This window comes from Macaca fascicularis, chromosome 15 (genome assembly GCF_037993035.2).
Source record: "Macaca fascicularis isolate 582-1 chromosome 15, T2T-MFA8v1.1".
Taxonomy (NCBI): domain Eukaryota; kingdom Metazoa; phylum Chordata; class Mammalia; order Primates; family Cercopithecidae; genus Macaca; species Macaca fascicularis.
Genome location: NC_088389.1, coordinates 79219873 through 79242666, shown reverse-complemented (window position 1 = coordinate 79242666; position 22794 = coordinate 79219873). Strand labels below are relative to the sequence as shown.

At 39.6% G+C, this 22794-nt stretch overlaps 1 protein-coding gene and 1 long non-coding RNA gene across 4 annotated transcripts in view; one reads left to right on the top strand and one right to left on the bottom strand.

Annotated features, from left to right (window-relative positions):
* Positions 1–22794, bottom strand: part of SLC24A2 (solute carrier family 24 member 2) — a 271203-nt gene that overhangs the window by 119222 nt on the left and 129187 nt on the right. The window lies entirely within an intron of this gene.
* On the top strand, positions 798–22478 carry LOC135967427 (uncharacterized). The gene is made up of 3 exons (XR_010581552.2): positions 798–960; positions 3612–3786; positions 21722–22478. It is a non-coding gene; the product is annotated as an uncharacterized lncRNA (long non-coding RNA).

The window sequence follows — 22794 nt, the reverse complement described above, 5'->3', positions numbered from 1 at the left end:
ATGGTTCTGGTGGGCATTTTGTTTTGTAGCAGGTCCCATGGCATAAGCCTATCACCCAGAGAGCATCTTAAATGTTGTTAATAATCATACAATACTGCATAATATTATCACTGAAAGTTTACTACTTACTAAATTATAGGAACGTTGGATATCTTTGGAAAGCGTTTAATTAACTTACAAAAAAAAATATACTGGACCTATGGGAAAATGACACTTGCCAATGAAAGAAAATCCAGTTCCGAAGTGAAAGACTGTGCTTATGTTGACATTTCTCTCAAAATAATGAGTTTTCATTCTCCAAGTTCTTATAATGAAAAATTTAAAACATACAAAAAGCTCAGAATAGCCAGAGTTCCACCATTAGATTCATTTTTAACATTTTCTATGTTGGCTTTATCAATACGTCTATATTAATAATTCTTTATGAGTAATTTTAAAGTAAACTGCAGATGCCACAACATCTTTGCCTTTAAACATTTCATATGTTTATCTTCTCAGGATATGGACATTCTTCTATATAGTCATAACAACCGTGTGTGCACGTTTTGTATGTATGCAATAGGTGACTTCTTGCCTTAGCAGGTTAATATCTACTACTGGTGTTTATTTTTTGACATGGGTAATCTTCTTGGTGTTTACACTTTTGTCCCCATGGTTAGTTATTAAATACATGTAATACAGAGTATCTGTTTTATTTGTTAAGATCTCCTCCCTTCCGTACTTTGCAACCAACCCCTGAGGGCAAATCAACAAAAGTCATTTAGTTCATTAAAAACAAAATTGCTCTAGACAAAAGTACCCATTTGCTGACTGCTGTTTGGTATTGGCTGGGCATGGTGGCGGGTGCCTATAATCCCAGCTACTCAGGAGGCTGAGGTAGGAGAATAATCACTTGAACCCAGGAGGCAGAGGTTGCAGTGAGCCAAGATCACATCACAGCACTCCAGCCTGGGCGACAGAGTGAGTAAAGACAAGGTTTCACCATGTGGTCACGAACTCCTGATCTCAAGTGATCCACCTGCCTCGCCTCTCAAAATTCTGAGATTACAGGTGTTAGCCATGATGACTGGCCAGTGCTAGGGTTTTTAATTTGGAAACTATAGTCTGAATTTAGGTGGGGGGACAGTTTGTGAAATTTCTGACACTGTCAAGTTTTGTGTGTAAATAAACTTTTAGGAGGCAGGGGGAAGAGTGTCCATAACTTTCATCAGAGTCTTAAAAGTATTAAGAATCACTGATTTAAGGCTTTCAAAATACCCTTTGGAAGCTGGAAGATATTATTTGGAATATTATTGGGAAAAATTATTTGGAATATCTTCCAGCATCCAAAGGGTATGTATCTTGAAAGCCTAAATAATATCCAAATAACACTAATAGTGTTAGTATCAAATGCTAACTGATGGAGAGGAGGAATTCCAAAAGGACCCATGTAGCCCATCCAATTGACAGCCTGGTGCCACTGAAATGGGTTCTGGCACAGGCAAAGGACAGAGCAGAAGGCAGCACAAAGTATTTTACTCACACTGACAAGTTCTCAATTAGTTCAAGCTCTTCAGGAAAAAGATCTGAATGTCACTGCAGGTGGTCCAACTCTATTCAGTGGGCAGAGACTGGGCAGGGTGCCGGAGGTCTGCTCTGGGTATCAGGCACCAATGTTGCCCAACTGTGTTTGTTCTAACCGTTGCCCCTCTGTAGGCTTTGGTAGACTTGAGGGTGGTTTACATCTGTGATTGCATTCACCTTGAAAAAACGCACAAGGGGGAAGCAGAAAAACCCAAAACAAATGAGAAAAAGTCTCCTTTTTACCTGACTGGTCATTTTGGAAATGGGCACACTTCCTTGTAAATACCAAAGGAAATAAAGGCATGGAGAAGTACCAGGCACAGTGTGTGGTGTTTTACATTGTTGTTTCCTAGTTTTAGAACGATCAGTATCTCCTTAGCATCCTTGTTTCACAACTGGAAGGAAGTGAAGCTCAAAGTGATGGAGCAACCGGATGGCATAAAGTCAGCGTTTACTCAGTGAGCAGGGCTGAGGTTAGAAACTGTGTTGGTAAAATGCCGTTTCCCATCACACTTTGTTGTTTTATAAATATGTGGTGGGAGAGGATAGGTGTGGAATACACAAATGCAAAAGAACAATCAACCAGTGAAGTCCACCTGTACTGGGGGGTAGTTTGCTTGCTGTGCTTTATTTTGTGCTAGCTTCTGTTGAAAAATGTACAGTGAGAGAGAAATCAATAACACTTAGCATTCAAATTACTTGATTTAAATGCATAATTCATTTAATATTTATAGCTCCATAAGGATTCTCAATCCATTTTACTGCTGGAGAAAGACAGGCTCAGCAAGAAGAGTAAATAGCCCAAGGCCTCAGATGCAATACCTTGTAAAGTTGGGGGCCATACCCAGGGCTGTTTCGTCCCTGCAGGCCTGAGGTTATAGGTCAGCTGAGATTGGAGAATTGTTAACCTCTGTGTGGGCACAGACTTTCAGACCACTGGAGAGCAATGAGTTGGAGAAAAAGGTTATTTTCCTCCAATTGAGCCCTCTTTATAGTCAGTGCACACATTCTTGACTGGTTTTACAGGAAATCAAATTTTAGTAAGTTGAATTTACCTTTATTGCCAATGGATATTCATTTGGCAGATGATTCTAATACTTTCTTTCTACCTGCTCTCTCTACTGAATAAAAAATCCACAAATAAGCATTTAAACATCCTGGGAGATCTAAGGGAATTTCTATTTTGTTTGTTGTTTTTGTAATGGAATAATTATTTCCCAATGAGTTAGATTGTGACATTTTTATTTCTAATATTAAATATTAAAAATGGAGTATAATTCAAAAGGGTAAAGCTACAGGACGACACTCAGAATAAGGGGAAATATTTTAAAGAGTCATGACTCTACTGATGACTAGTTCTGTGGCCCTCACTAGTTACTGGAGGGCTCTAAGCCTCAGTACCTACACATATAAAACATGGATGACAGCTATCTCAGAGGGTTGTTCAATCATCAGATTAAATAAGATGACATATATAAAATTCTTGGATCCCTACAGGCACTCAATAAACAGATACAAGAAAATAAATCTCCAACTGGAGCAATTAGCTATTTAAACTTGGAGATGGCAGGTAGCCAAATTAGAATTTCTACCTCTGAACAAATCCTGAATCGCTCTGAAGCTTAGGACAACAATTTCAGTTTATTTCAGTTTCACATAAATATCAAGAACAGGGCAAGTCAATCATTATCATCCCAGATGGGAACATAATCTGCTTCAATTTCTCCATGGTCTTATCAAATGATCACTATTCTGCAGTTGCAAGTTCCCCCCCGCCCCCAACACAAAGATTCTCTCCCACAGATCTTCATTCCCTTTCCTCCTCCATAATAACTTTGTTAAAAAGTACCACTTTATTATAGGTAATTGAGTGGATTTTCTAACTTTATTAGTTAATTGTGGTAGTTTGCAAAATGGCTGCAATTCTTCTCTTCCTTATAATGAAGTCCTTTTGCAATGGTGACTTCTCAGGTCCCTCTATCAGTAGGTTAAGTTTGTTTTCCTCCCCCTTGTTTTAGATTAATCTTGTGACTTGCTTTGACCAACAGAATATGGTAGAATTTCTCAGCTTAGTCCTCAAGAAGCCTTGCATGCCTCCAGAAGGTCCTTATACTTCTGCCCAGCTGCCATCTGAACAAGCCTGGGGTGCCCTGCCAGCTGCCCCCCACCATGCCAGCCATCATCTGGTCAGAGGACAGAACTTACCACTGAACAGGGAGGCAGGTATGTTGGGGCTGTGTATGTGCATGGGACACACCCAGGTGTTTTTCTTACCAATAATCTTGTATGGACATAAGGGTCATATTGGTAATATCTGGATAACCTATTGCCATCTGTAATGACGACAGCATTTTGCCTTAGCAATTCCCAGTCTCACATAGGGAAACTGAGATAGACACATCTCCTCTAATATAAAAGCTTAACTAAGGTGAGAGCCAATGGTTTATAAGCTCTGCGGAATTCATTTATTCACAATGTTATATTCACAGAGGAAGTAAACCAACCTTTAAAACATAAGGCATAGTAGAGGCAGGAAAGACTAAGAGAAAGAAAACAGTTTTTTGTTAACTTGGAAAACCTACAAATATTTATTCTGTTAATCAAGCCCCAAACCATATGCCCTCTTAAAAATATGCTTGTGAATGGATTTCTAAGATCCTTCATGCTTCAGCATAGTAACTTGAGTTTATTAGATGAATGAAGAAATTAAAACTGCCTGGTTCTTTCAGTTGATAACCTAATAAATAAGGAAAACCTTTTTTCTCTGTTGAAATCACAAAATAAAATTATGACCATAACATATTTAAGCAGTCAAAAAGCATTATGTCTTATACAATTTTAATCTGCCTGGAACCTTTCCATGAAAGCATCATCAGTTTTATCTAAAAATGGCTCTCCTGCTGTTATTAATCCATGTGCCTTGCTGAGTACTCACTGCATAAAGAAGAGCAGATTCATTTGGAAAATAAGTTGAATCTTTATCTTTTCATATATTAAAGTTGGGTGCCTTTCTCTCTGTACTGCTACAAAAAACACCTTCATATTACTTGGGTTTAAGTTGTTTAAAAAATTTTGAAAGCATAAACTAATATTTATGTTCTCTGACCATAAAAGCTACACAAGTTGACTGGAAAGTATAGGCCTTGATAAGGGGTTGGCAGAGCCAGGACAAGGATGAGATGAATGCCTCACTTTGTCTCCTGGACAAAATTTAAGGCGGTACCAAAAAACTCAGTATTATAGATAAATGACATAATGCAATATTTCAAAAAATAAAAATTAGTGCAAAATAAAATCTACAATGAACAAAATGTCAAGATTTTAAGTAAAGACAGCTCTTACCTTGCACTTGAATCTTCCCTACTCACCTTACCCTAATCCTGGCCCTGGTTTCAATAAAACTTTATTTACAAGAATAAGCAGCTGGTTCATGAGCTGTAGTTTGCTAATTTGTTTCTTTAAATATTACATTCAAATATTTATCTTGATGACCAAGATTTTGGGTAGCCCCTTAAATTTTGTGCCTGAGTGCCATCCTCACCTTACCCTAATTCCAGTCCTGGGTGTTACATTCTATTCCAAGTTCAAATGGTAAGCTAATGAAAGTTTTAAAGCAAATGACTGATAGGATTTAAGTTATAAAAGTGGGCTTTGGTTGCTGTGTAGTTTGGCGGGGGATCTAAAGTGGGGACTGGGAGAATAGTTAGGAGGCTGATGATCAGTCTAGTGATTTTGCTCTGGTTCAGACCAAGTCACCAAAGACCACTCAGATGTAAAGATGGTGGCCACGTCCCTGTCTGCATATCTATGTGACATCTTAGCATGTGGCTTACTCCTGTTGATTCTCTCATGGTTGTCCTTCTACTTTACCAACTTTTCAGTCTTGGGAACTCTGCCCTCTTGTGTTCTCACACAATCCCTTGGCCTTACATTCCATCAGCATAATCTCTAGTTCTGAATTTATCTCCTTCAAATATGCATATCCAATTCCAATTGCCAACTCACCATTTCCGTTCAATGTCTCGTGGGCATAACAAACTTAACAAAACCAAAGTTCACTTTCAAAGATGTCTTTCTCTCTGTGCCGTTGCAATTAGTTCAATCACAAATTTAGATATTACAAAACATCTTCACATTTCTTTTTTAATTTAAGTTGCTTAAACTTTTTTTTTTTTTTTTTGAGATGGAGTCTGTCGCCCAGGCTGGAGTGCAGTGGTGTGATCTCAGCTCACTGCAACCTCCGCCTCCTGAATTCAAGCGATTCTCCTGTCTCAGCCTCCCAAGTAGCTGGGACTACAGGCGCGTGCCACCATGCCTGGCTAATTTTTGTAGTTTTAGCAAAGACAGGGTTAAACGTCTCTGAACACTTAACATACATATGTTTAGACTATGAAAGCAACACATGTTTACTGGAAATTATGTCTGTTCCCGAACCTGTTACTCTTCCATCTATCTTCCAGTAGAGAATGGCACTACCATTCTACTCAGCTGTTCAAGCCAAAAAATTACTGCTTATTGTTTTCTTCTCCTTTTCTCCTACATCCAATCCACCAGCAAATCCCGTCAATTTTGCCAAAATGTGCCTTCATTTTTCTTTAAATAAAATCAGCATCAACCTCAGTAGGCCTACTAAGGGGATAGCTTGCACACATTAGGGTGGGTCTGACTCAGTGGAAGGAGCAGTCGTTGGGAGGGAGGGGAAGTGTGAGTAGGAGTGTTAAATTCCCATGTCAGGGTATAGGGAGAGACTGGCTTGTCTTTGGGGAGGTGAAAGCTGCAGAGTGGAAAGAGCTGGAATACGTCTGGGCCTCTCCAGGGGGGACAGGGACTAGGAGATGTCCCAGCTTTTAGGCTTACACACATATTCTCTCTCATCCTACCAGCTGGGTCTGCACGGCTGGACCTGGAACCAGAGAGGGAAATACTCCAGCAGAACTTAGTAGGTACAGCTAGTTAGTATTAGAGGGAGCAGAGTGATCTCAGTGAAGATGTGCCCAGTCATCAGTCTGAAAGGGGCCAGAGCAGAGAGGGTTGGTGACAAAGCTCAGCTGGAGCTCAGTATGTATGAGTTTAGCATCCATGGCCTGCATAGGGCTGATGACATCAGCTGGCAGTGTACCAAAATCACAGGGTCAATTTTCCAAGCTAAGCATATATACTCCTCTGAAAGCCAAGTTCACTAATGCAGAGGCCACTTAACGAGTAGTTATGCCTATGGGTCCTGCTTACATTGACCAAATAGAGTTTGTTTGATAGATTGCTTTGTTGTTTAATTTGCCTTTGAGAGTGGTTTATATAAGATTGTGACGCTATGACTTTTCATGCAGTGTGACTGCAAGATTCTGCTTCTACAGATAGTATTCTTTTTTTTAAACATATCTGAATGAATTCATCAATCATCTGCCTTATAAAAAATCAGTGAATTTATTCAGTGATAAAAAACCAGTAAATTTTAGTTTAGTAACTACTGATTTTGAATGCTCTTTGCATATCAAATGTAAGTTGTCATGACCCTATTAATATGAATATTTTATCTAAATGCTACCCATTTTAAAATTATAAATATTTATCTTACTCACACCTGCATTTTACTAAACTCATTCTCTATAGCATAAAAATATTACATATAATCCCTCTTTCCCACTGAACGATCTGCAGAGATCAAAGGAGCCATTGTTCAGGCCAGATGGTTTCATGTTTTTTTTTTTTTTAATCTTGTTCGTATCAAGTATATTTAGCTTATTTTTTGACAAGTCCCTCATATTCCACACTTAATGGGTACCACCATTAAATTTGAATAATTGATTGACATGTACCTAAAATGGCAGCAAATTAAGCATAGATCCTTTGGGGTATATTTTTCTGTATGCAGAGTGTTTGCTATTGATGGGCCAGCAAGTGAGCCTAATCCAGATGTGCCAGACGATGGAGAAGGGCTTATTACCACAGACACTGTATCCAGGATAACAGCCTCAAACTCTCTTCCGTCCTTTGGAGTAGGCAGACTTGTCATGTCTGAGCTCTCTCTCTGTAACATATATTTACTCAAAATAACTGTGAACATCTGTGTATGCCTCTCCAGTCTGCAAAGAACTTGTAATATATCCCTATTAACATGTTGCTTAGGACAGCAGTTGTCAACTTTAAATTTTTTTCTGCAAAACATGAGGGTGACATTGACATGTGTGACACTTGTGCATCGATATACCCATCATGTGATGTGTTTAATCCACAGACTGTAGGATTCAATAGAATTTTACATCTTTGCTTCCTTCCTACTTGAGGAAGCTCATTGGAACTCAACTGAGTAGGACTGAAGGTATTGAGATCACTTGGACACTACCCTTATTTGTAAAAGTAAGTTGATGAAATTGGGTGCTTGAGTCATTGTGAATAATAAACTGCATCTGACACACTTCACAACTAAAGACATTCCTGTTCACCTCAACATCTCAGTTGTGAACTTATAGCTTAGTGAGTAATAGCATCTCCCATTGAAAGGAAAAGATTTACATGTTGAGAATAAGGTGCAGTATTAGAAATGCCGATAGAAGTAATGGCATTTGTGGTGGTGGGGAGAGATGATGCTAGAATTGCTCATTTCTGCTCTCTTCTGGAAGCCAATATATAAAGTTATTAGGACAGTCCAATTCACATGAATGCAGGTAGAAGATTGGCTTCTGAGGGATGAGAACATCCAGCCTAAGTAGATATGTTTGTAATTTTTTTTTCTTTTTTTTAAAATTTAATTATTATTATTATATGTTTGTAATTTTTAAAGGTAACATTTATTGTTTACTAGTGCCTGGCAGGGTCTATGTATTTTACATAGATTTACTCATTGAATAATTATAGTGAACCTATGAGATCAGTTTTGTTTTCATCCCTATGTTACAGATGGGAAAAATGAGGGAAGTGAGAAAGGGAAATATTCAATCACTTGCCCAGTGCGTACGATTGTAAATGAACAAGCTGAGATTTGAACTCAGGCAGTCTAGATTCAAGGTTTGTGCTCTAATTCATCTTGCTGCCCTCTATCTCCAATTCTAGCCTGTTTAAATTTAAATTACAGTCCTCACTGTTTTCCTCACTTGACCTTGGCTTATGTATATTTTCTCTATATTTTTATGTAAGCAATATGCTTGAAACATAAAAAGTTCATTTTTTTAAAAAACAAGACTTTCTCATGTTTTGCGTAATGAATACTTGTAAATATCAGAAAATAAATTCTTTATATAAAATATTTGTTATTATTAATGCTACTTTTTGCATTAAACATTTTCTAGGTGAATGACTATATTAGTATTCTCATTCTGTGATTTCTGAAATCTAAAAGTACATTTACTGGAATAGGGTCTTTTTCATGCATTAAGCATAAATTGGAATTTTTCAGGCTAAATTTGAACAGGCATGAAACTATACAAGGAGAATCAGAAATATACAGTGCTTAAAGGTGAGAAAAAAAAAAAACCACTCTGTTCTTTCTATTTTGCATAGTTTTTTTTAGATGCTCCTCATGTCCACTGGTGAAAAGAATGGTTTAAGTATTCAAGCTCCACACTGCAAAGGTATGGACAGATGGGCAAGTTACCAAGGACATAAAAAATGCTTGGACATTGTAATACACCAGCTCCTAGAGATTACCTTAGTTCCAGTATAAATACAATTTATATTCACATTCATTTGTAAAGACCAAGCTATCTGGAATTTCTGCCATTTTAGGAATATCTTGTATTGGTGACTGATGATTGTAAAATTATTATTATCATTTTAGATTTAAAATTTATTTGCTCTCCATATAGTATGCTACATAGTTATAATTAATATTCGGGGCTATGATTTTGCATATTTTAGTTTGTGAGTTTATGGCTGTAAGAGAAAAATAGGGACATATTTCATATGTTGTAGTAAATTCTTCACATAAACATGGTGCGGTTTTTAAACATCGTGGCAAAAAAAAAATGTGTTTTAAAAACATAGTGGCAATGAAGGGTGTGGAAGAGATGGGGCTTAGGATAGAGATGGGATGGGTGATCATTTTCCGGGTGAGTTCTTGTGACAGTTCTCAGGCCAAGTACACAGTGGCACGGGGGTGGGACAATGGAGGACATCCCAGCGGCCCAAGCACCCCATGGCTCTGGATACACCCCACACCTCAATCTTGGGCTGCTTATATTGATTCTGCAAGAAAGAAGACTTTGCACTGATTTTTGACTATGAATCACAAATACAAACTTTACTAGTCTGCAAACAATTTCTGAAGCAATTATTCTTGTCCAGTCCTCTATTTTTAAAGAAGAAGAAAAGGATCCCTAGAGAAGTGACTTTGAAACACACAGGGCACTGGACCTGGGTCAGATGATTCAGTCAGTGTCTTGTTTCTGCGTCTTCCTACCTGTGTGATCTTGGGAAAGGCATCGGCCTCTCTGGCTATAGCTTCTCCATTGATAGCTTTGTGATCATCCTTTCTATGGATGCTAGGAAGATTAAATGGGACGATGCATATCAAATCGCCATGGAAATCATATACAGCTGTACAATCACTGCTATAAAGCAACTTACTCTAGGCACACAGCTAATCAGAATGCAAGGAATTCTGGACACTTTGTATAACTAATAGTCAAATCAGTATGTCCTCGTGCCTATAAATCTTCTTAGATGCTTCTTTTCCTCACAAACTAAAATATAAGCCATTTCAGTTTCTTGCTTGTTTGTAGACTCCCCTTGAAGAAAATTTGAAGAGAAATTGTGCTTTTACCCAACAGATCATTTCTGTTCCCTGAAATTGCCCTTGCCACAAATTATCACAAAAACCCGTATCTTTCTCAGCAGCATGCAGGGTCTGTCACTTCAGGGCTGACACACTTTCTCTCCTTCAGAGAGAAATTTCTCTAAAGCTCTGAATGCTGAATTCAAAATATCAGTGATGTCAGGCCAGGTTTGCCTTTTAAAGAAAGGTCATTGCTGTAAGGGATGGATCTGTGTGCAGGGCCTCAAATTGGGTGGGAATAGATTGACAGACATACTGTTTCACCAGAAAGATTTTGATGGATAATACCAACCTTTCCTCTTTCAAGGGTGTGCTTAAGCAGATAGGAATAAGATATAAACACAGTCTCCCTATTCTCTCTCTCCCTCTTCCGACAGCATTATTTCCTTGGCATGTTTAGAGTGAAAATAAGTTTTTGTGGCATTTATAGCCTTAAAAGTATGGCTGCAACCAATTTTCTTAGGTATGTATTTCCCATTACAATTCCTTCCCTCATCCCAAAACACATATGTACACATGTACACACACTCACACACATTGAGGGAAGGGAGTTATCAATTCTTTACATTACTTAACTGGAATACTATCTGTGGCCCATTCCTCTGTAGAAGTCTGTCAAATTTCCATCCATTCTTTAACTCTCACCACTTTTATGAATCATTCCAAGATTTTCCCAGGTAAAATTTATCTCTCTCTCTCTCTCTCTACACACACACACAGTCTCTCTCTACTATAGGAAGATTCATGGCATGCTTTGATTACCAACTTATTTTTATTTCTGTTTCCCTACTAGGTTGTGAACTCTTCCTTGACAAGGAGTCTCAGACATCTATGTATCCCCTATAGAAAGTAAGCATTTATTAAAGGCGTTCATAGAAATATTTAGCTTTTAAAACTCTTCAAAGCCACCCTTTTTTTTTTTATCTTGATAACTTAGAGATGGTCTGTATTAAGGTTTCCTATGTCTTCTTCACTGGAAATTTTGGCCAAAGAGGACGAGACTACGAACAGGTCTCTAAAATTGAAGAAGTAAGAAGCATTGGGAAAGATGAGAAACATGTGGACATCCATGGCTACGTTTTCATGTGGCAGGTGTCCCTGAGACAACGTATAGCAGCAAGCATTGCCCAGAACATGGCTACTGGCTTAGCAATGCCATGGAGGGGATGGAGAAATGGGGCATTAATGGCAATTTAAGGGCAGGACAACATATACATATACAAATACGAGAAGAACATTTCTGGATTTAGATGAAAGGGGAAAACAAACAAGATGTATTACCAGCAGGAAAGAATGATTACCAAGTTAATCAATTAGATACCACTTATATTTCAATTGTTAATGCCAATCCCTTAAGTGAATATAGGTTCTCACCTCTATATAAATCATTAACTTCTATCAGTAGATGAAAAAATACTTGATTTCACAAGCAGCACAAAGAGAAGGCCTGCAATAAACAAGGTTATAGGGTATCTCACTTGAGTTGGACAATATCTATTTTATAGTGAATATTCCAATAAGGATTGTGAACCCTGAGTTTGAACTTCCTTCCTCTTCCTATTGGTGGTAGTGACAGGGAACATGTACAGACGGCAAGAAAGAGGGATAAAAGACGAAGAGCCAACTAGCCAAGCCAAGACAACCTTTTTCACTAGTTCTCATGAATAAAAATGGTGCTAACATTAACTAAAGTGGCATAAACTGAGTAGGCAGTGGGCAATCATTAGTTTACACAATAGACTAACAACCCATTAAGGCAGATATTATTATCTTCATTATCCATATGGGGAATAGAGGTGCAGCAAGATTAAACAACATGTTCTAAGGCCATCCAATTAATCAGTGGTACTGCCACATCTGTCTGATTCTAATAAAAAAGGAAATCTGCCAAATAAGAATAATACAGTTCAAAAAGTCAGATTAAATGAATTCAGAGAGGTAGCAGGAGATTCAGTGAGGAAATTGAGTTTAAAGAAACCCCTAAATCCTCTGAAATCCAAGCACCCAAAGGAGTGGGATGGCACTTATGGAGATACTTTCAAAACACAAGAGAAAAAGTTGAGGTAATTAAAAGAATCAATTTGGTTAAAACTAGAACCCACACCAACATAATAGAAAGCTACATAACAAGGCAACTAAACCAGGTCACTTAAGGAGAAGTGAAGAAAATAAAATTCACCTGTAGAAAGAAAGCCCAGAATAGGAGACTATTTTAAATGGGAATTAGTTAGAATAGGATAAGCATTATTTAATTCTACTGGGCAGGAGGAACCGAGGTAAACACTGATTCACTGACAAGGAGGAACATCTAATTAAAAAGGACACTTTTAAGATTAAGAGGTTAGGGTTGGTTATTGGGTTTTATGTTTTTTAAACATTCTATAAAAGGGTCAATCTGTATTCAGTTTCACAGACTGAATCTGTATTCAGTTTCACACAGACCACCCATGTGTGTTGACAGATTCAGAAAGCTAGAATAGGGAAGGAAATGACTCAAAGTTATTTAATAAAGCTGATTTCACTCAAACTGTCTGGGCCTAAAGATATTTATTCCAAAATGAGAGGGCTTAGTGAATTTTGTCATGGTTGATTACCTGCCCCCCCGCACCCCCCAAAAAAACCAGTAATTCTTTGGAAAACATGAGTGATGGGAAAAGTGGACATCATTTAGAAAAGTTCCAAGGTCAAGGATCAGTCTGACCAATTTAGAAACTAAAAAGGAATCAGTGTCAAATATTAGCCAACTTGTAAAAACTGCAAGTGGTCAAAGGTTTGGAACTTACAGCTAAATAGCTTCGATAATCAGGGTACACAAAACTTTGTACCCTTGAGATGACGGAGCAGGCTCTTTGAATTTACTTTCATGATAATCGATGAGAAATATTCAACTTTTTTTTCCAGATAATAAATGTTGATCTGTAGCTTGAATCATTACACACAAAAATATGTTGGGTATTACAAAATTGAAAGAAAGATAGAAAATACTAGTGCACTTTTAAAAAGAAAGCACTGATGTTGTACCATACTGCTTTTTAAGGCACTAGAACCATATGTTCATGAAAAGGGGTGAGGGTGGGGGGGGTTGGTGAGAATACTATGTTTAGACCTCAATGTGGATTTTCTTTCAGCATTTGAAAATCACTGCCAAAAATATGGTCTAGTACACACTGACGTTTGGAGAGAATACAACTGGATCAAAGGCTTCCTCAAACATAGGTTTCATTTGGTCACCAGTACTAGCATGTTCAAGCTTCTCTGTACAATCAAACATTTCTTAGGTCCACTTATTCCCAGTGGCATGTGGTTCAACAAAGAAATACGGACAGTGCAAAGAAATAAGATTTAACTACTGGCACATAAAGAACTTGTCCAATTAGCACAGTTTGCCAGGTGGTTATCTTGGATCTAACTCCAACAAGAGTGACACAATATAGGAGCTATCCCTCCAAATGAGGTCTGAATTCAGAGCAGTATGAATCTGCAGTAATCATCCAGTTGCTAGCTATTCTATTCAGCATGCCATGCTCTTAGGCAAGTCTCATAGCACAGTGGCCAAGGAACACAGGCTCTGAAAGCAGACTGCAGAGTTGAATCCTAACTCTGGCGGGGCACAACTCGTGACATAACATAACAAGTTTGCTCTAAACCTTGATCCTCATAGAGAAAAAGGAATATTGGGTTTTACCTCGTAGGGTATTTTGAAGATGAAAGGAGATCATTCACATAGAGGGTCTTGGCACCTGGTAAATGCTCAATAAATGTAAGCTTTTATTGGTAGATTCTTTGGCAACAGACTCAAAAGCTGAAAATGTAGGAAACCAAAGATGTAAAACCTCCAGAAGACAAAAGCATAATGGTACTAATTGGGTCTCAGGAGTCTCTGTTGGCAGTAAAGGGGATGGATGCTGAAATGATCGTGTCCATTGGGTAAGAGAAACAGAGCCCAAAATGGATTTCTGCAGGTACCCAGCATGGGGAAATTTAAGTAGGGATCACACGAAGACAAAGAAGAACAACCCGGTGAGTGACCATAGCCACCATTTTGCTGGGCCACTGGCCCATCACGTGATTAGCCTGTAGTTGTGGACCAGCCCTGATGATCTGCCGCGCCCATCAGCCTCCCATCCCAGGGAAACAGCTTGGATGTGATGATTAGGGAGCAGCCTGTGGCTATGAAAGGGAGCAAGAGCAAAGCTAACTGGCCAAATGGGAATTGAAGCTGTGACCTTGGCCTCATTAAAAACAGCCAGCAATGTTCTTGAGTGGATCAATTTTTCACAGACAGCCAGGCCATCTGCAGAGTAAACAAAACATGGCATGTGCACACACACACAAATAAAAATACAGAAACAAACAGCAACTAGGATTCACAACTAAAATAAAAATTAATTCACAGGCATTGTAAACATCAGCTTCGTGTGTGTGTGTGTGTGTGTGTGTGTTCGTGTGTGTATGCCAGCATCAAATAGCTGTCTATAAAGTCACTTCTGTCGGCAGGGCTGAAATGCTTCTGAAGAGGATAACTATGTCTTTAGCTTACATTTGAAGAGATCTCATAGCTAAGGGGTCAACTTGTACTGGTAAGATGTCTATATCCCTCACAGATAAATAATGTGCCACCTTATAAAATTTTAAAACTGGAAAATTAGTACTTTTTCAGAAACAAGCTCAGATGTAGACCTAATAGTATTAGGTAGCACAGATGTGAAGCCCCGATGACCTCATCTGCAGTTATACTATGGTATGAAAGAAGCCCTCTAAGTAAAGCTACAACACCCTAAGTAGAAACCATGACAGCATTAATCACATCTAATTATAAAGATGCAAATACTTGCAATAGTACTTATTAGGTACTTTTCATTGTTTTAAGCATGTTACATATATTGCCTAGTTCAATTATCATAATAACCCAATGGTGAAGGTGATGTTATCATTCCTATTTTATGTACAAATATATGAAACAGAGAGAAATTAGACAACTTGCCCTAGGTCATATGGTGAATAGAATGAGGACTGAGACCCAGGCAGTCTAACTTTGAACCCGTGTTCTTAACAGCACTTCACATTGTAACCAGTGAGGCCTGCTGGGAAAAACATGACATTAGACACTAAGGAAATATGGTTTGCTGCTGGTGAACCCCCCACCCCCACCATCTTCAATTTCTTTCTCTCTTTTCCCCATTTTCTCCCTGTAGTGTTAGTCTACGGGAAGCAAACTTTCACTACTTTTTAAAATTAGGTCAACAGACAAAACAAAAACATACCACTGTCAGATACCCTAGAGATAATACAATCAATGCCTTTATTTCGCAGATGAGGAAGTTTAGGATCAAGCTAAGATTAGGATTGAGGGCCCTAAAAATTACTGGGGTCATCAAACCCATGACAGTGCCTGCAGTAGCAGCACCGACCCACTCCTGATTCTTACAGGTTTCTCTATGACACGCACCACAGGCTTCAGCAGCTGCGCTCTTACAACTCAGTTTTCATTCCTAGTTTCATTCAAAGTTCTTTCTCTCAAAGACCACACAGGTTTCCTCCCCTGCAAATCTTGGTTCTTCTCTTCCATTTGGGCAGTCCTATGTGAGTGAATTCTTTCACAAGTAAATTGCTCGATTACAGGAGATACTCACACTACTTTGTTCCATAAAATTATACTAAGTGTTCTGCATAGAAAGGAATTTCAAATCTTTCTGAATCTCTATTGCTAAAGCTAATTGGTAGTACCTTATGTTTAATCTGTATGTGATAAGAGGTTACTGACTACTATACTCTCACTTTTCATCAGTTTTCTAGGTAGTGTACTTCCTCTAGCTCCTGGCCTTTGTTTGGTGAAGATAACATTTTAGAATTTGACATTACCATGGTAGGCTAATACTGGTCTCCAAAGATGTCTGTGTCCTGTCCTAACCCCAGAAACCTGTGAATATGTTTCTTTATATGGCAAAAGGGACTTTGCAGATGTGATTAAGTTAAGGATCTTGAGATGGGAAAATTATTCTGGATTATCTGGTGGGGCCCAATGTAATCACAAGGGTCCTCATAAGAGGGAGGCGATGGAGTTAGAGAAAAAGGAAGTGTGACCATGAAACCAGAGGCTGGAGTGATGCTCTTTGAAGACGGGGAAGGGGACGCACACCAAGGAATGCAGCTCAGTCTCACTAGAGGATCGAAGAGGCAAACAGACAAATAAATTATCCTCTGAAGTTTCCAGAAACACAGCCCTACCAACATCTTGATTTTAGCCTTCTGACATCCAGAATCTTAACATAATCAACATGTGTTGTTTTAAGCCACAAATTCGGTTGTAATTTGTATTGGTAACAATAGGAATTTAATACAATCACCCTTGTTCAGATCCTTGTGCCTATTCAAAATTAGCATCCATGATATCAGCTTTTCCTCTTTGTAGTTTATTTCACCAGATTCAATGATCATTCATCCATTCAATTCATTTAACCAGTATTTGTGGAGCCCCTGCTATATGCCAGGCACTGTGATTATGTGAGCAGAACGATGAGACAAACCTTGTCCTCCATGCCATTCTTCTCCATCTTTTACATCCTGTTTTAATATCTGCCAAGGAAAAGGCAACCTGTCCCATAGGGCATCTTACTTGGCTTTGGTTTACCCCCAGTGTTCCAATTTCAGACCTGAAAATGACTTATAAACTTGGCTCACCTTAGGCTGCCTCACTGCTCACCCCCCAAACTTGAACATGTACTGCTAAGTTGTAAGCCTGTTTCCCTTGAGGACAGAGGCCTTTTACACTCAGAGCCCAGTCTCAGATAACAAAGGGACCAGAGTACAAAAGACTTGTCATTGCAATCTTCCTCAACAGCATGGCCAGAAGTGAGTTCACACTCTCCTGTGTGCTGTAGCTCATTGATATTCTGTTAGGACACTTGATCACGTGCCATCATTGACTATGATCACAGTAGTAAGACTGTCTTCTCCCTTCATAATCCTCTTGAGATTGGGGAGTCATTCATATATGTGTCTTCTTTGGTGCCTGACACATGATAGGTGCTCAAGAAGTGTGCTGAATGGATGCAACTATAAGCTAGTGCTCATCATGGATAAATATCCCTGTGTGTGAATGCATATCCTCCTGATTTACCAATGCTGATCAATAGTCTTCATTCTGATAGCTTTCTTCCCAGGTGAAAAGTTAATCTCCTGAAGTTACCCAGACGGCCATGCTGACAAGCTTGATACAAAATATCAAACAAATATCAGTAGAATCTTGAGCTTGGAGTTGAGTTTAGACTTTTATTCCAAGTCCTGACTTTAACGTTGTCATTCCTCTATCATCTTTGTATCCTTGGGCCCTGGCACAATGCCTGGCATATAGTAGTTGTGCAATGGCATGTTTGTGGAATAAACATTCTAGTGTGACAGCTGATGCTTGAAATGTTGAAATCTCCCTTATGCCCTGTATCCAGTCTCACCTGCTGGTCCTCAAATTTGCAGCCTCAGAGCCAAGGTGTTTTGTGAGTGATTCTACATCTATGCCAGACTATGTGTCTGACTTTAAAAAATTGCCTTATTAAGGCAACATTTACATACCGGTTACTCATGTTTAGTGCACAATTTGATGAGTTCTGGCAAATGTCAAGGTCATGTAACCACGACCACCCCACTCATGATACAGAACATTTCCGTCACTTCAAAGAAGTTTCTCCATGGCCCTTTGTAATCCCCAACCTATGACCCCAAGTAACATGGATCCACTTTTGGTTATTACAGTGTTGCCTTTTCAAGACTTTCATATAGGATGGAAATCATACAGAATGTAGTGGAATCATATAGAATGTAGCCTTTGATATCCTGCTTTTGCACATGTTTCTGAGATGCATCCATCTTGCCGCTTGCATAAGCATGAGTTTGTACTCTGTCTTGCCTGGGCCTTTGGCTTCAGTGTGATCCTGACATTTGGCCTGGCTGCCTTGCCCTTCAGCACCTGTGTGCTCCCAGGAAGCTAAGGGTTCCTAAATCACGGCCTTTTCTCCTGTGTGAGAGACCATGACTTTTGACCACCTGGAGAACATGCTTTTCTCCTCAACTGGTTAGTGGCACCACTTCTCTGCCCATTCGGTTGCTCCACTGTGGAATCTGGAGGTTCTCCTCCATCTTTCCTCTCCCTTAGATATATTATCTGAGAATTTCATTCTAGGTAGAGGAAGGGGGCATGGCAAATGATGGCATAACATGTTGTTCTAACATTTGTCCGGTAGGTCTGGGAATCTTGCACCAGCTGGTAATTCTTTGTGACCTCCTTGAGGGTAGCTGTCCTTTTTTACATTTACCTATGTATACCCTTTGAATCTGCCCCCAGTGTCTCCAATCCAGCTTATAATCCTAGCTCCATGATTGCACTGATGTCCAACTGCTTTGCTCAGCCCAGAGTTATTCCCTTTGGTCATCTAAATGCCTGGCACAGGCTCTCCGTACTCACACTGCAATGCAAGGATGACTGTTCACTATGGAGACAAACAAAAGGGACCTAATAAACCATGTCTGCAACATGCATGTGAGTGATCATGCCCTCATTTTCTCAGGCCCAAGCTCAGAAAAGTCACTTTCCTTGCAAATATTCATTGCATACAACCTGTAACCTACTTATCACCTGTGACTCATATTAGTTTCTTGTAGACAAAACAAATAATATAGACAAAACAAAAGAAAACAATTTTTAGGTAATGCATAATGCCCAAATAGTCCATTCACCTTGAAATTATAATTCTAGGCCTTAAACTGTGTAACACTATCTCAAATTCAGAAGTATGGAAAAATAAGCATCTATTACCACAGAGGGGAGAATTCTTCACAAAGCCCATCCACCTGTTGTTTTGGTAGTATGTGGGAAGTGAGCTCATGATTGAACATTCTTTGTTACCCGAGGTTTTTGGTGGCCTTTCATCCAGCCTAAATAGCGTTGGACAGAAAACTAGAAGGTAACGAAACTGTCGCAAGCTGGTCCTTTGGCATTCTAAAGACGTAGAAGTCGATAGGAAGGGAGGCAGATGACTTTCACGCCATCTTTACAAGAGCAAAAAATATGTTCAAAAATGAAAGTTTAAATTAAGAAAAGGTTAAATTATGCCTAATGGACTCTATTTCCTATGCAGGGAAGGGTGTAATGAGGACTCCTTGGAAAGTCTTCCATTAGAAATGGCACTTGAAGTGAACAGATTTCAGTTACCTGGAAAATGTACGTATTTATAATTCTTATTCGGTGACAAGGCTGGATGAATAAGGTATCAGTGCATTAATTGGTGAAAATTTTAATTCACTACAGATTGATGGAGTTGTCTAGTGATGTGAATTCCAGTCATATAAACTTCCTCTAAGAAACCGTAAGAAAGCTGGTGGATAATGGGTTTCAACTCCCCTGCCACTTGCAATCGGTGGGTGGAAGTTGCCTGAGTGCTGTGCTGAGAGCAATTTTGAGTTCATATCTGGCTGGGCTCAGTGGCAGAGGCGGCTGAGATTGACTGGTGATGTCTTCCACAGGCATGGGAGAAGGGCACTGTGGCTTGACAACCTCATGTTTAACATTCCCATCTAAAGGTGCCATACTTGATACTGAAAAAGGATCACAGGTAGTCATTTGTTCTAACTGCCCCTGCAGAGCCTAAATCACTGTCTCCCGGTTGGAGTTCTAAACCCTTGTCTGCAATTATGACAAGTGGGCCCTTGCAGAATTATTTGTGCAAGACCTCAGACTGTCAGATTCAATACTGTGAACCAGATTGTGTTTCTCTCTAAACCAGGGAATGGATGATTTCCATAGAGAGAGCTTTTATTTAAGTCAAATTGCTATGTAAGATACTGCAATGAACAGAATAAAAAGTCTTTGTAGTTGTCAAGGCTACAACCAATATAAAAAATGAAAATGGAAATACTAAAAACTAATACCTGGGAAGTGCGGAGTGCTATGTGTGGTTAATTCTGTTAAAGTTAGATCAGTCTGACTTTATCCTCTGTTTGCAGCTACCACAACCTATGTGACTTATTTTGGCCTTCAGAACTCTAGGATTATTTTCTCTTGTGTTTGGTCAGTCTAAAAACCTTTATTCTAATGTCTCACTTTCCATCCCAAGTCTCTCTTTATTCATTCAACTCTCTTATCATTTCTTGATCCCAAATACTCTCATGGAAATCCTTCTCCTACCACCCCTCCTCAAGTATTTATTTTCTTTAATCTCTTTTCCAGATTCCCACTTCTCCTATTTGGAAAATTCCTATGTTTCTATCCCCCACCTTCAGAGCACCACAGACAAGACTCATGGCCGCTTCTGTGTTCCTTGTTCTTATCTCTCTGCATTTCCTTCCCAGTTCCTCCTCTTTTGAAATCTGATATGGAGCCATGGTTTCCCTTCACCTTCTTCTCTTTACTCTTCTCCTTCCTTGCAACTGTGGTAGTTGAAATGTGTCAGTTTCTCTTTTGCCTCCTGCTCCCCATTCCCAACTTCTGTGTTCATCCACCGTTACCTCTCACCTGCCAGGCAGAGCTGAACCTCTTCCCTCGTGTCTGCCATCCCTCCCCTCCCACCTCTTCAGGGATTCACTAGGGTGACACTCCTTCTGGCCCTTCAGAAGCTCCTGGGTACCTGCCTTCTGTCTGATGACAGTTTGTTCGCTGGTGGCTTTGTGTTTCTTCCCTTTGCAGTGGCTGAATTACCGCCTCCATCTCTGGCTTCTAAGAATTGCCTCTCAACTCCAGATTATAATCTCAACTCAATCTTAGAAGAACCTTTAAACAACGACTGAAGAAGAGTCTGTTTACATTCAGAACATGACAGATGCCCGGCTATGACCAGTGGTACATCTGTCATGTACTAAGTGCTATGCTTTAGGTGGAAACTCAGCCTGGCTCTCCATCCCCCACTATTATTGTTTTAAGTCTTATTTCCTCTGTGATCCTGTTTGATATCTTATTCCTTCTCCCACAATCTCATTTATACCGTCTGATCTACTCACGGTTCCCTATGTATTCTTTTTTTCATGTTTTTATTTTTTATTCATTTTACTTTAAGTTCTGGGATACATATGCAGAACATGCAGGTATGTTACATAGACATATGCCATGGTGGTTTGTTGCACCCATCAACCTGTCATCTAGGTGTTAAGCCCCGCATGCATTAGGTATTTGTCCTAATGCTCTCCCTCCACTTGTTCTCACCCTCCCTGTGTATTCTTTGACCAGTTACACTTGTTTTGACTTTGCTTAGGCTGTTGCTTTCCCTTATTCCTAATCTCCATAAGCCCAAATCCTGTTTTTTCAAGGCTCAGTTCAAACACTACCCTTTCCACAAAATCCTCTCAGATGTTGCATTGCAGAACCCTGTCTTTTTTTTACTTTTTTTTTTTTTTTTGAAACAGGGTCTTGTGGTGTCATCCAGGACTGGAGTGCAGTGGCACAATCCCAGCCCACTGCAGACTTGGACTCCTGGGCTGAAGTGATTCTCCCACCTTAGCCTTCCGAGTAGCTAGGACTACAGGCATGCACCACCACATCCAGCTAATTAAAAAAAATTCTGTAGAGACGAGGTCTTGCTATGTTGCCCAGGCTGGAGAACTTCTTATGAGTCTTAAAATATCCCTGATTCCTACTTGTAGTGAGTTGTCTGTGTCCTGCTAGACTGTGAGTTCCCAAGGCTACAAACCATAGCATCCCCCAAACAATGTACATCAGGCACTGGATTGCTCCTTTCTCTATTATGGAAATTACCCCAACCTTTGCCCAAGCTGCCCTCTGGCCAGTAGAGGTCACAAGTATTAAAGAACTTTCACTTGGGTTGATGACTTAAAATATCAGAACACATTGATGGGAAAAATGCCTGTTTCTGTATTTGTATCCATTCACAAAAGTGATACCTGTAGCCCTCACATTTACCAGGTACATAAGGTGGTGGTGAGGAAGCCGGCTCATTTGAAGATGATCAGAACCATAATAAAACAATAGCTAACATTTATTATTACTATGTCCTGAGCACCAAGTTAAAAAGCCTATGAGGCAGGCACTACTATTACCCCCCATTTACAGCCAGGAAAACTGACACTTGGATAAGTTAGCAGGTTAGGTTAATTGTTCTCTGTTTGCCCCTCCATACCCAATCTTCACTCTCTTCACTCTGCTGTATGCTCCAGGAGGCCAACATTTAGGTGTTGAATCAATGATCTCCTGCCCTGGGGCTTCCTATTGGACTCAATCAATGGGAGACACCAGTGGGAGACCCAGGAGACCAGAGATTGGGTGGAGAGAGAGCTCAGAATACTGATTTTCTTTTTTCTTTTTTCTTTTTTTTTTTTTGAGACGGAGTCTTGCTCTGTCGCCCAGGCTGGAGTGCAGGGGCAGGATCTCAGCTCACTGCAAGCTCCGCCTCCCGGGTTCACGCCATTCTCCTGCCCCAGCCTCCGGAGTAGCTGGGACTACAGGCGCCCACCACCACGCC